This window comes from Antechinus flavipes, chromosome 4 (genome assembly GCF_016432865.1).
Source record: "Antechinus flavipes isolate AdamAnt ecotype Samford, QLD, Australia chromosome 4, AdamAnt_v2, whole genome shotgun sequence".
Taxonomy (NCBI): domain Eukaryota; kingdom Metazoa; phylum Chordata; class Mammalia; order Dasyuromorphia; family Dasyuridae; genus Antechinus; species Antechinus flavipes.
Genome location: NC_067401.1, coordinates 241,869,036 through 241,883,564, shown reverse-complemented (window position 1 = coordinate 241,883,564; position 14,529 = coordinate 241,869,036).

The window sequence follows — 14,529 nt, the reverse complement described above, 5'->3', positions numbered from 1 at the left end:
TCCATACTTATAGATAGAATTTTAAGGGAATCTTAGAGATTACTAATCCAATCTCCTTATTTTACATGAGGAAACTGAAGCCCAGAAAGGTGAAATGACGTCCAAATTAGCCATTTTAACGTTCCACTGGCTAAAATTGTTTGTGGCAGCCTGTTTGTAGTGGCTAGAAACTGGAAATTGAATGGATGCCCATCAATTGGAGAATGGCTGGGTAGATTGTGGTATATGAATGTTATGGAATATTATTGTTCTGTAAGAAATGACCAGCAGGATGAATACAGAGAGGCTTGGAGAGATTTACATACACTGATGCTAAGTGAAATGAGCAGAACCAGGAGATCACTTTACACTTCGACAACGATATTGTATGAGGATGTATTCTGATGGAAGTGGATTTCTTTGACAAAGACTCAGTTTCAATTGATAAATGATGGACAGAAGCAGCTACATCCAAAGAAAGAACACTAGGAAACGAATGTGAACTATTTGCATTTTTGTTTTTCTTTCTGAGTTGTTTTTACCTTCTGAATCCAATTCTCCCTGTGCAACAAGAGAACTGCTTGGTTCTGCAAACATATATTGTATCTAGGATATACTGCAACATATCTAACATATATAGGACTGCTTGCCATCTAGGAGAGGGGGTGGAGGGAGGGAGGGGAAAAATCGGAACAGAAGGGAGTGCAAGGGATAATGTTGTAAAAAAAAATTACCCTGGCATGGATTCTGTCAATATAAAGTTATTATAAAATAAAATAAAATATTTACATTAAAAAAAACAAACAAACAAAAAAAAAAGTTCCACTGGCTATCACCTGTACCTCAATGACCTTCCTTTATTCCAGATCTGTACATCTTCATCCCTAGGGAAGACATTCCTTCCCATTCTTCCATTCTGTTCTGATAGCTAAGTCACCAGAGCTCAGCTATTATTTATTGCCTCAGAGTTCTAAGGGTAGCCCGAAGAAATTGGAGGATGGTTTGTCTAATGCTGTTGCTCATTTCCCACCTCCAGTGAATTTGTCTTTATCATTATCAATTATATCAAATTAGTCAGTCACAATTAAATTGTATAAAGAAGCATTTACTAAGGTAGTATGGTAGGAATAATTGATAGAAACGTCTCCCTTTTCTCAAAGTCTGTGGCATACTTTCCCACTAATATATTCAAGTCCAAAGAAAAATAAGGCTCAAGCTTAGAGAACATATAGTAAATAGTTAACAAAACTTCAGGTTGCTAGAAATCTTTTCCTCTTTATTGAGAAATACTAATGAAGTTTTTCTTAAGTCTGGCATAATTTTTCTGCTTTATAGATAGTCTTTAACTGCTAATGCAGATGTGATCACCAGATATTCCACAGATGCTGCCAGGATGTTCATGAAAAATCCAAATTCTCTGATCTTCCAAAGTACATATTCAATTAAGGGAAAAGAGTTGGATTCTGGGATTTAGCTGATGGATTCTACTACTACGCTTCCAAACACTCTAATGCCTCAATTCTGAACTGGCTATCTAATTTTATAGCCATAACCACAAAGCATACCCAAGATTTCTCAATTATTTGAACACATTTCCTGTATGATATTTCAAAGATAACTAAATTGATTAAGGGTTTTTTCACACTATCAAAAACCTATGCCTGATTGAGTAGAGATGTTTACTTCAAGTGAAGTGGGATGATACCACCAATTGATTTAACAATGCCCTCTCCCACACACATACATCCTTATATATACATATCATTATCTAGACCTTTGCTGCCACTGGATAATTTTTCTCTGCCCTCATTGGATGATTCCCGATCATATTCTCCAAAGTAACTACTCCAAATGTTTTCTTTTCTCTCTTCCTGAACCTCTACCACTTACATTTATGGCAATAACAATATCTCCCTCACTATTTCTTTTCCAGTCTTCCTTGAAGGCATTCTGGCCTTATTTTCCTCTTCTGAGTTTGTGTTTGGGGCATCTCTGGCCTCAGACAAAAAGAGGAAAGGGGAAGGGAGCATTGGCAGAAAGATTTATGGAAATGGATAGAAAGGGCTTCCCACCCTTATTCTTGCTAAGCCTTTACAATAGAATCTGACCAAGCAGAACAGCTAGCTGGATTGGATGAGGAAAAAAAGACTATTATAGGAATTTCATGAGACCATTTCTAATTTTTTTCTTTTTCTTTCCTTTTTTTTTTTTTTTAGTGTCTATGCAATTTTGTTTCCTTCAATATTTTCTGGGCAATCTGGTTTAATTGAATTTTTCACCAAACTTTCAGTAAACTTGTTAATTTCTACCACTTCTCCCTATTTATAAGAGTGATTATAATCTTCTACCATTCTCCATAAGATTTTGTAAAAGAGTTTATATTTTTAAAACTGGTTTTGCTCTTGACTGAATTGTTTTTAATTTAGGCCTTTTGTGTTTACATCAAGTCATTTCCTGACATACTCCATAACCCAGTCACCACCCAGGGTGTCTCTCTTTAGAAGAAAGAAAAGCAACTCTGACTGAATCTAATAATAAAACTGATATTTATACAGCACCCTAGGGTTTGTGAGATTCATGCATTGTTGCATTTGGTCATGTAAGGTTGATATTACACCTATTGTTATCCTATTTTACAAATTAAGAAATCGAGGTTAAGAAGGTTCAGTCCAGGGGCAGCTAGGTGGTGCAGTTAATAGAGCACCAGTCCTGAAAGTCAGGAGGGCCTGAGTTCAATTCTGGTTTCAGACACTTAACACTTCCTAACTGTGTGACCCTGGACAAGCCACTTAACTCCAATTGCCTCAGCAAAAAAAAAAAAAAAAAAAAAAAAAAAGTAGGTCTGAACAGGGTAACTTACTATTAACTGTTGGAGGGAGAATTCAAACCTAGATTACTCCTTACTCCAGGGCTCTTTCAATTAGACCACAGAAAATGAAGCCCAAAGAAGTTGATTTGTCACCAAAGTCACATAGCTAATTAATAGTAGAGCAAGGTCTTGATTTTAAGTCCAGTTCAGGTTCTCCTATTACATATAGAGTACTGAAAATTAATTATGGTTCAAGTTAATGTGAATTATAATTAGACATTTACTGTTTTCAGGATAGTCAGAAACTAGAATGACCTGCTAAGGAACTGGAAACTGAGCGGATGCCTATCAGTTGGGGAATGACTGGATAAGTTATGGTATATGAATGTTATGAAATATTGCTGTTCTATAAGAAACAATTAGGAGGATGATTTCAGAAAGAATCAAGAGAACATTATACAGAGCAATAAGATTATGTGATAATCAATTCTGATGCATCTTTTTGACTCTTTTTAACAATGAAGTAATTCAGGCTAATTTCAAAAGACTTGTGATGGAGAGAGCCATCTACATACAGAGAACAATGGGAACTGAAGTGAATCACAACTTAATGTTTTCATCATTTTTGTTGTTTCTTGCTTTTTGCTTTTTCTCATTTTTTCCTTTTTGATCTGATTTTTTTTTGTGCAGCATGATAAATGTGGAACTATGTATAGAAGAATTGCACATGTGTAATATATATTGGATTACTTGCTGGGATTGAAAGAGAAGGGAGGAAGAAAAATTTGAAATACAAAGTTTTGCAAGGATGAATGTGGAAAATTATCTGCATATATTTTGAAAATAAAGTTATTATTTTCAAAAAATGACCTAATAAATTTTTTTTCCAAATAGTCGTCTCAAGCCCTGTTTTAGTGTCTAAATACAATTCTTGCAATTAGTATCCCAAATTACATATATTTTTTAAATGCACTAAAATCCTTGAAAGTATTATGTTCCCTTACACTGGTTATATCAGTCACCTGAAATCTTGTTTACAGTAGTCATTGGTTAAGGGTTTAGAAAGCCAATCAGAAGATTCAGAATCAAAATGCTGAAAAAAAATTTAAAAAAACAATCTGTCATACAATATAGAATGTTAAAAATGGAAGAAAGGGGACCACTCCCTCCTTCCCAGGACAAACTTCTCTCCTCCCCCAGTACAAAAATTTTTCAGTGATATAATTGATTTTTGTTCATTGGCCCTCACTATAAATCTAATAACAGAGAGATCACTGCTTTCTGAGGTAACACTATTCCATTGTTTCAGAGTTCTAGTTATTAAGTTTTTCTTTATTTTAAATTGAACTCTGCCTCCCTATAACTTGCACAGATTTGTCCTACTCTACTCTCTGGCATTACATGGAAAAAGGAAAAGCATCCTTGGTACAATTCCAGCTGCAAATAGAACAAGGATGATATTTTCCTTATCTTATTCCTACATAATTTTGGCTTCCTTATCCAGGTCTCTATACGTTGTAAGTCTTTTGTTCTAAATGACTTAGAATAAATGAATAGTTGGTATGATGATATGTAATGAAAATTTCATTGAATTTTTATGAATCAATGTTATATGTAGGTATATCTGGGCAATAATTTAGTCTGTGATGGTGCCCTGGTTCCAGTAATTTGTTGTTGGTTTGAGTTCTCCAAGATATTTTGAGATCTATATTTGTAACTGTAAGATTTGCCATATGTCAACCCATGAGAGATACTAAACTTCTGATGGATTATTCTAATCACTAAGTCATGTCTCCTAGACAATCAGTAGGTACCAAATCTTTACCAATTTCATTAAACTGTTGCATAATCATCATTTTTTTACATAATATAAATTGATTGTCAAGTGGAATGGGCTGAGGCTTGAGTTGATGCACTGAGGTCCCAAGCATATGAGGCTAAATAGTAATTGGACCATACTCTATTAATATATATGTTTGGAGAAAGAATGCTCCCCCTCCCCCCACTCTTTGTGCAAGTCCTGATGTGTTGTATAAGAAATTACGTTTGGTGAGTGGAGGCAGGAGAATGGAAAAGGAAGTGGAAAGAGAGACTTCTGGCTGGTGTCTTGTCACAGCTGCTCACATTGCTTTCGGGACTGCCCCTGACCTCCAATCCCCCTCTGCTAGCTGGCTTCCTGTCGCAGCTGCCCATATTGCTACCACAATCCTTCTTCATCTCTTCTGAGAATTCACTCTACTGAAAATAAAGACTGAAGATTTTTCCCTTAACCTGAATTCCTGACTCCAGCTGATTTTAAATATGCGGTCATCACAATAAAGTCCAGGGGTCCTTAAGAATAACACTTCTGTGGTTTCATATAACAGTGACCTGGTCTTGATTGGCTTTATAACCTATCTCCCCCTCTCCTATTTCCTCAAACAGTATGTTGTTATCTTTTAAGTATTTATGGATTTTCCCCCAATATAAATTATGAATGATTTATATAAAAACAAGTAATTTACCTATGTTTGGTTCTCATCCTTTAATAATAAATATTAACATCTTCTGATAAGAAAGGCAGGATCAAGCTTGCATCTGGTAGGATTCCAATAAAGTATATTTCTGGTAATCAATACAATATTTTTAAGCACTGGTGTAATGGACTGAAGCTTGAGTTGATGCACTGAGATCTCAAGCACGTGAGGCTAAATAGTAATTGGACCATATTTATTAATATATATGCTTGGAGAAAGAATGGCTCCCGCCCACTCTTTGTGCAAGTCCCAATGTGTTGTATAGGAAATGATGATTTTGGTGGATGGAGGCATAGGGGAGGAAGAGAGGCGTCTGCTCACATTGTGAATCCCCCTTCCCCTCCACAGAGAATAAAGATTGAAGATGTTCCCTTAACCTGAATTCCTGACTCAGGCTGATTTTAAAATACGTGGTCATCACACACTGAAGTTAATCATTATGAATAGTATTTTTCCATACTATTTTCCAGGTTTGCAGAGAGAGTTTCAGTTTACTTCTCTTACTGTAACTGTTCTCATGTTCATTATGTTAATGATCCACCTTATATTTTGGTTAAGTTGAACTTCTTATAACCATGTAGAAAACTAGAACTCTTCTACATCCTTCTTTTTTTCATGAGTTCTCTCTTACTTCGGAATTCTTTAATTCTCAAGAATATATAGTAAAATTTTGAATTGATGCTGAATTGTTCACTTTTTTATTACTTTTTTTACTCCTTGTATCACTTAATGTTTGACTTTTACTTTCAGTACTGACCAAGGTAACATCAAAAAGCTGGAAACAAAATAGATGCCATCAATTGAGGAATGACCAAAAAAAATCATAGCATGTGAATTAATGGAATTTTGCTATACTTTAAGAAATAACTAATGTAAAGATATGTGGAAGGCATACTAATTGATGCAAAGTAAAGTAAACCAAGAACCAAGAAATACATGATTATTATGACAATATAAATAGAAAAAAAATTGAAGAAATGTTTATTAAAATTCCTGAAGAGACTAGAAAATATATGTCCCTCCCTGTAAAAATGAGAGATAATGTTTGTGCACCGTTGCATACATTTTTATAGTTTACTGATGTGTTAGTTGTTTTTCCTAAACTGTTTTTTTCCCATCTTTTCTTCTTTTTTATAATGGATATTCATTATAAAGAATAGATCATTGGGTAGAAAAGGGGAGAGAATACTCATAAAAGTTAAAGGGAACTTTCTAACCCTGAATCAGAGGGTTGGGACAGAAACAATGATCCTGGTAGCAAGAGGAAATTAATTCAAAGTTCATGTTCTAAGAGCTTAGTCTTAGAAAGACCAAGAAAAAGCAAATAATGTTTCCTTTCTCAAGCCAATGTCCAGATATTTGAGAGCTTGCCTTCCTAAGATCTAAACCATGCAAGGGTCCTCAAACTTTTTAAATAGGGGGCCAGTTCACTGTCCCTCAGACTGCTGGAGGGCCGGACTATAGTAAAAACAAAAACTTTGAACTAATTATGCCATTTAGTTAACTAGAAAATGGAAAAACAGTTCATGAACTATGGTTTTCAATGGATTTAAACTAACAGAATATTTATACCTAGGGTAACCTCATAAAACATTCCATAGTCATGATTCTCCCATATTAAACAGAGAAGAAAAATAAGTTTCATCTATTCTCCAGAACCAAGCTTATTCATTGTAATTAATCATTTCCTCATTGTAATTATTGCTAATGTGGTTCTCCTGATTCTACCTTCTTCTCACTGCATCAGTTTATAAGACTTTGTTCCCAAATGTCTCTGAGTTTCTTATAATCAACTATGCTAACATCACAGTTAACATTTCCTTCCTTTCATACATAACAATTCATCCAGCCACTCCTTACTTTGCTGCTCTCTAGTGAATCTGTGTAATGACTAATCCAAGTTAGGAATTACTCCTGCTTCCTCTTATAAGTTCCCATTTCTTCAGAGAACATCCTCTGACTCCAAATCCAGTGCTCAGGTTCCTACTAGACATATTGTTTCTGGACCATTAATGGAAATACCTAACAGTAAAGTGCTTTATCATCTTCTAAATATACACATCTTAAATCTCATTACCCACTCCACTCTCATGACTACTAATTTTATGCACTAAATCCTTGGGTTAGGTATAAACTTCCTTTTATAATTTGATTTGGTAGCAAACCAGGGATATCTTGTATAAATTTAACTAGTCATGGGAGTGAATCATTGTCTTAAGATAGGAGCTAAAATGAGATTTCACTTGAGATTCAATCCTTATTCTCATTCTTCCTCTTATAATATTATTTCCTCCTTGCTTACAAATTCTACTTTTATTTGCAAATTTAATGATTAAAATATTTAGTTTTGAATAACATAATTGAACTATGTTTTTTTGCTTGGTAATAAAACCAATGAAGAATGTGGTATTAATTAACTTCAGCTGACCATATAGATAAAAAATCTATGAAAATATGTTTTGTTTTGTTCTTTTGGTAAGATGACAATGGAAGTTTCTATCATATCTTCAGAAGAATCCAGGATATTGCCATTCCTAGAGTGTAATGCCTTCATTTTGCATACAACCAATGAATGCCATTAATCTAGGACTTCAAAACTTTATTTCTCTCACAGTCTATTTTAGACTCAGTTCATTTTCATGAAATGAATTAGATACCAACTTTTTTAAAGTATTTTTGTATTTTCTATATGCATATATGTTGCATATATATGTGGATAGACTTACAGTCAATGGAGCAGCTTTGTGTAGGGGTTACTTTTGGGTGGTTGTTGAGGTTGAGTTTTTTCTTTTTTTTTTTTTCCAAGTCCTATGAAAATAGAACTCATGTATTTATAAATCCATATTCAGTGTGAGTCACTGAATAGTCTGCTGGACTTAAGAGTCAAAAAGACCTGAATTCAGCCCCTCTGTGACTTAGTTATGTAATGATAAAACTTATCTATTAAGTTGTAGACAGATTACAATCTCATAATGGTGAAAAAAAAATCACAAATCTTTTCTATTATTATTATTATTGTGAAGACAGACTTTCTGTAAATATTTCTGTAAATACATATGGAAAATAATAGATTACATATTTCTTCAGTGACAAACTGATGTTTTTATGTTTTAAAAAATCATTTAAGGGAAGGAAGAGATAAGATGTATATGTCACTTAACCTCCTGTAGGGTTTTATTCTAGGTTCAGAATTTTCATTCAATAGGCACAGACTTAGAAAAGGTGAAATACAAAAGTTTATTACTGCTCAGAACCTTGATTTAACCAAGATATAAGAAAGAGGAAACTTATAGCATAATAATAGTATGCAATCAACAAATAAAGTGATCACCAAGACACTCTAAGAAACAAACAATAGACAACCTACAATATACAACCTCATTTTAAGGAAGCACCAACATCTGTTTTCCAATAGCTGGGAGAACCCGAGTCACAGCTATCCAGAGTCTCGAATGGGAAATGGTCTTAAGCAAATGGTACCAATCTTCCTAATTGAGTTTTCAAAGTCCCTTTCCACTAAGAGATTTTTATAGGCTGAAAATAAAGAAAGCTCTGCACCAAATATTCCCATTTGACACATGACCCTTGAGATAGAACAGCCTCTCCCCCCACCTTCCCCAGGCACAGAGATGTGCCATTCTAAAGGGGTCCATTAAGAGAATATTTGTTAATTTCTTTAGGAGGACTGCCTTTACTCCAGGAACTGGCCAGGTTTCCCCGGCAAACACAGGCCTACTATTAAGGATGTTCATTAATCAAGACATTAGGAAGATGGCTACTCCCTTCAATGCCTCCTAAGATTTATTAGATAGCTAAGAGTACATTTCAAAGTTCTCAGCAAATAAATTTACACAAAGGCATGCCTGAGACTCACTGGGATTCTTCACTAGGATTCTCTATACCAACTTGGACCTGTTTCCCTTATCTGAAAAAAAATTAGAGTTTGCATTAAATGGTCTCTGAATTCCCTTTTAGCTCCAGATCTATGAACCTATGTTAAGTGCCTTGTAACTCTAAATCTGTGATCCTGAATATGTCCTCTTCACAAGCATACTAATTGTTTGTTCTCTGGACCTAAATGGAAAATAAGAATAAAATGGAATTACATTGATACAAATAAAATTCTAGGCAGACAAAAAAAAAAAAAAAAAAAAAACTAAGCACTGTTGTTCTATCAACCAAATTGCTATTTTTGGATACCAAGTAAACGTAAAAGATCTTGAACACCATGGCAACAATCTAATTTTAATTTCTCATAGTCTCAGTTTCAAAACAACTACTCAAAACATAGGAAATAATACTCAAGTTAAATGGATTTATACATGATAAAAATATTTCTCTATCCTCTCTAAGGAAAATTGTTTTAAAAGCTATAACTGGAAAAAATGAGAACTTATTAGCACCATCTTGTGGGCAAAATTCAGAATTGTCGATGGTTTCTAGCAGCTTCATTTCCAAATAAAGACCTACTTAGAGAATCATGACTAACTTCCGACCAATTTTTAAAACACTTAAGTGAAACAGCCCTGTAACCACAGGTAAATTAAGTGTTGCTCCTTTAAAAAGTCATTTATTGAAGACAGACTCTAAGCAATTGAAAAACCACTAAGAATCCAGGAAAAGAGATAATGAAATAAATCTTCCCAAAGATAGGAAATGATAAAAACAAAAGATGGTATGACACTCAAATGTGGTTACTAAATCAGCTGTTTTTGCTTAACTATTTTTCTTTGCTACAAGAGATAATTCATTTGAGAGTAAATGGTATATTTGTGAGGGACAATGAGGTAAATTGTCCAGAAAGGACAATATGGTAAAAATGAAGAGTGACAATAAAACATTTTTATAATTATGTTAATTATAACAAATCTTAAATATTTTGTCATTAACCAATTTAAAACCAAGGAGGAAATATGTATTGATTAATGACAATTTTTTCCTTTTGCTAAAGAAATGGACTATACAATGATAGAATATAGGCCAAGACCCAGCTGAAATCTCCCACTTAACCCCAATTGCTTCCCAAAAAACCCAAGCAAGCAATGATACTTCAAGTCAAATTTTGGAGTGGCAGAACCAACAAAAGGTCAAAGAGAGACATTTTTCCAGTTTAAGACAATTTAGTAAGTCCACAGGAGAGGTCTGTAATACTACAGAAGATGAAGGCTCAGAACATAGCAAGAACATTAGTGATGAGTATTGGAGGCAGTCTTGACAGCAGTAGCTACAGGTTTAGGAGGTCTCAGCCCAGAGAAGGTGGGAGAGTGGCACAGTTGGTCAGAAAGAGATAACAGGGGACCCTTGGTTGGTTCCTGGCATTGCTGATGCTGAATTGCAACTTTATTGCCCAAGGGCAGTACAGGATACCAGTTCCAGGAAAAAAAAAAAAAAAAAGGACTGCTAGCACTTGCAGCTGCCGGTCACAGTTCCAGAGCCAAGAGGAGCATCAGTACTTAGAACTGCAGAAGAACAAGGACCCTTCCTCAATAAAAAAAACAGAGTACAGAGTAAGACAGTAGTAACCACATCTCTCCCAAAAAATATTACGCTGGAAGTTCCAGAAACCTGTAGAACCCCAGTATTAGCTCTGAAAACAGCAGCACACACAAAAAAACCATGAAGCTTGGAATGATGCCTCCCTACTCCTAAATGAGATGAGCTCAATCTTTAACATAAAGTTCAAGGTGAATAATAGTCTAGGAAAATGAGCAAATAACAACAGCAAAAAAGAAAACAAAAGAACTTGATCATAAAATATTACTTTGGTGGTAGAGAAGACCAACACAAACTCAGAAGACAACAATGTGAAAATCTCTGTAAGTAAAATATCAAAGAAATGCCAATTGGACCCAAAGTCAGCAAGAATTTTTAGAAGAGTAAATAAAAGAGATAAAAGTAATAGAGGAAAAATTGGAGAAAGAAATGAGAATGATAAATAAAATTATAAAAAGAAAATGTAAAATTAAATTTAAAGTTCTTTTAACAGTCTCATTGTCAGCCATGCTCTTTCGGTGTCAGATGTTTCTTAAATCTTCTCCTTTGTTTTGAGGTTTTTCTCTTTTTCTGTTTCTCTCTGATGGACAAGGCGAATATGGCTCATTGGCACCCATCTGATTCCTTCTCCTCTTGTAGAGATACAAGCAAACCCTCTTCCTCAAACAATTAACCTATCTAACTCCCTTCTATTTACCACTTTGGGATTTCTCCTCATCAGTTGGCCATTACATTGGAGCTATTTGCACTGGACATTGCCCTGTGGGTTAAAAGGCCTGTATTCTCCCTAACTGTAATTCCCCTGACCTTCTAAAGACTCTCTGGGTGTAACCTCAACTGCTATCATGCCCCATCTATCTTTTGTATATCTTGGAGCTGGGCCCTGGCTCTGATTTCTCTGGGTCAGTCTACATTCAGAGGCCCAGGCTTATTAAATGAATCACATATGTGCATGCACACACACATACACATACACACACACACACACACACATAAAATACTGAAGAAAATAATACCTTAAAAAACAGAATTGACATAATGATTAAAAAAAAAAAAAGGCACAAAAATACACTGAAGAAAATAACTTCTTTAAAAGTAAAATAGACCAAATGGAAATGCCTTAAACCAAAACCACTCTAATTCTCATTGATTAACCACCAATAGCTCCCAGTTCAAGCCTCATTTGATCATTGTTTGAGTCCTGATTGAATCAGATTGAATGTAAACAGCAATCATTTCTGCTTTGGCCAGAAACCCTGAGGTTCTTCCCTTTATAGATTTATTACTATATTTATTTAGATTTTTTTTTTTTTGATTAGGAGAAAGAGCAGATTCTTTGCCTTAATTTTTACCTAACTTTAATCACCAAATAAGTGCAGCCTCAGGCACACTGAGACCAGTTAAAGACCTTAGCTTGAAAAGACCAAGCTATCCCATTGTTTCTAGAGTCATCTCCATGTATATCTGGCCACTGGATCTTGATGGTTCTGGAGGGGAAATTGAGGCAATTGACCTTTCACAATCTTCCCTCATTTAAATCCAACTCACCTGCATATCATGGCTTAATCTCCTGATGTCATAGTCCTTTCAAGAAAGAAAGACAAACAACAACAACTGATTAAATGGAAAAACAGATATAAAAGAAAATAATTTCTTAAAAATTAGCACTGGGCAATTGGAAACTTACAACTCTGAGGCTTCAAGAAGCAATAAAACAAATTCAAAAGAATGGGAAAGAAAAGAAAATGTGAAACACTGTACAGGAAAAACAATTAATTTGGATAGTTGTATTGAGGAAAGATAATTTAAGAATTATTCAAATACCTAAAGGCCATGATCAGAAGGAGGAAAAAAAAGAGCTTTAGACATCATATTTTGAGATATTATCAAGGAAAAGTGACCCAATATTTTAGATCCAGAGTCTAAAATAGAATTTAAGAGGGCAGCTAGATGGTACAGTGGATAGAGCACCAGCTCTGAGGTCATGAGTTCAAATTTGGCCTCAGACACTTAATATTTACCAACTTTGTGACCTTGGACAAGCCACTCAATCCCAATTGCCTCACCAAATAATAATAATAATAAATAATAAAATTTGGAAGAATACAACAATAATCTCCTAAAAGAGAACCCAAAACAAAAACTCTGAGGAATATTAAAGAAAAGTCCAGATCTCATAGATCAAGGAGAAAATAATTACAAGTATCCAGAAACAATTCCAGCATCATGGACATACAAGATTTAGCATTTTCTATAATAAAGGAGTGGAGGGCTTGGAATATGATATTCCAGATGGCAAAAAAACTAGGATCACAACCAAGAATAATCTACACAGAAAAAATGAGTATAATCCTTCAGGGGAAAAAATAGATTTTTTCAAGCATTCCTGATGAAAAGACCAGAGCTGATTAGAAAATCTGACATTCAAACAAAAGACTCCAGAAAAACACAAAAAGATAAACATGAAAGAATAATCATAAGGGACACCATGAAAGAGATAAGGTGAGATCTTTCAAGACAGTTGTGAAAATCGAGTAAGGCTTCATCTATTTCAAAGTTTGAGTAGGCCTGAAGGACTTTAAGCATTAAGTCAAGGACATACTTAGAGTGTCTCCTCCCTGCTATTCTTCTAAGCCATACTTAAAGTCTCCTCCCTGCCATCCTCCTAAGGACATACTTAAAGTCTCCTCCCTGTTATCCTCCTAAGGGCATACTTAAGCCCCCTTCTTGTTATCCTCCCTATTTCGACCAAATATAGGCAACTGTGTACTTATTGGTCAAGTTCAATTTCTTGGGTAGTTCCCGCATTTAGAATGTAAGATCCTCAGCCAATAAGGATGAGGGTCAGTGGTGGGAGGAGAATTTGCATTAGGGATTATAAAAGCGTAGACCCTGCCCCCTACAGTGCCTCCTCCCTTCCATTGTCTGCTTGATGAGTGGGATGCCCGATTCTCGAGAGAGAACGTATAATAAACTTTGCTTTGCTTCTAGAGATCTATCCAGTCTTTTTTTTTATTAATGGTTTCTGACCCACACAGTCTTGGGGGCTCATCCGGGATTACACTACTTGTGGTGAGTAGGTGAACCCTTGGGGTGCTGGTGGGGTGGCGCCCTACCCTGATTTAGGCAGCCCACCAGCATCCAGGGCTTCTCCTTACTCCCTAAGATAAAGTGAGCCCAAAGTGAGAAACTCAGAGCAAAGCAAAGGGAGAAACTTCGCGGTAAAAGGTAGAAATCCCCACCGGTTGGTGGAAGACAGGTATCAGTCAAGTAATTTGTTGCGCAACAACCCAGAGGTAAACCCCCTGTGAGACCCTTGAGTCTTAAACTCTGGAGGAGTCTTTGGACAGGAGCCTGTGAGGCCTGGAGTCTTAAACTCTGGGTTTCTGGATAGGATCAGATAAGCCCCCTGTGTGGTCCTTGAGTCATAAACTCTGGAGGGGGTCTCTGGACAGGAGCCTGTGAGGCCTGGAGTCTTAAACTCTGCGTCTCTGGACAGGATAGGCTTGGCTAGGCCTTCTAGGGTGACTGGAGTCAATTGGCGACAATTGGCATGTTTGGGTGTTTTGGAATTTAGATTCCATCCAAATTCAATGGGTGTGGCCCAGTCCCAGCCAGCCCTCGCGGAGAGAAATGAGAAAAAGATCAGAAAATACCGGTAAATAGTCCCTTGGGAGATAAATTAAGTAATTGGAACAAATTGCCAAAAAATGAAGGAAAAAGCAAGGAAAA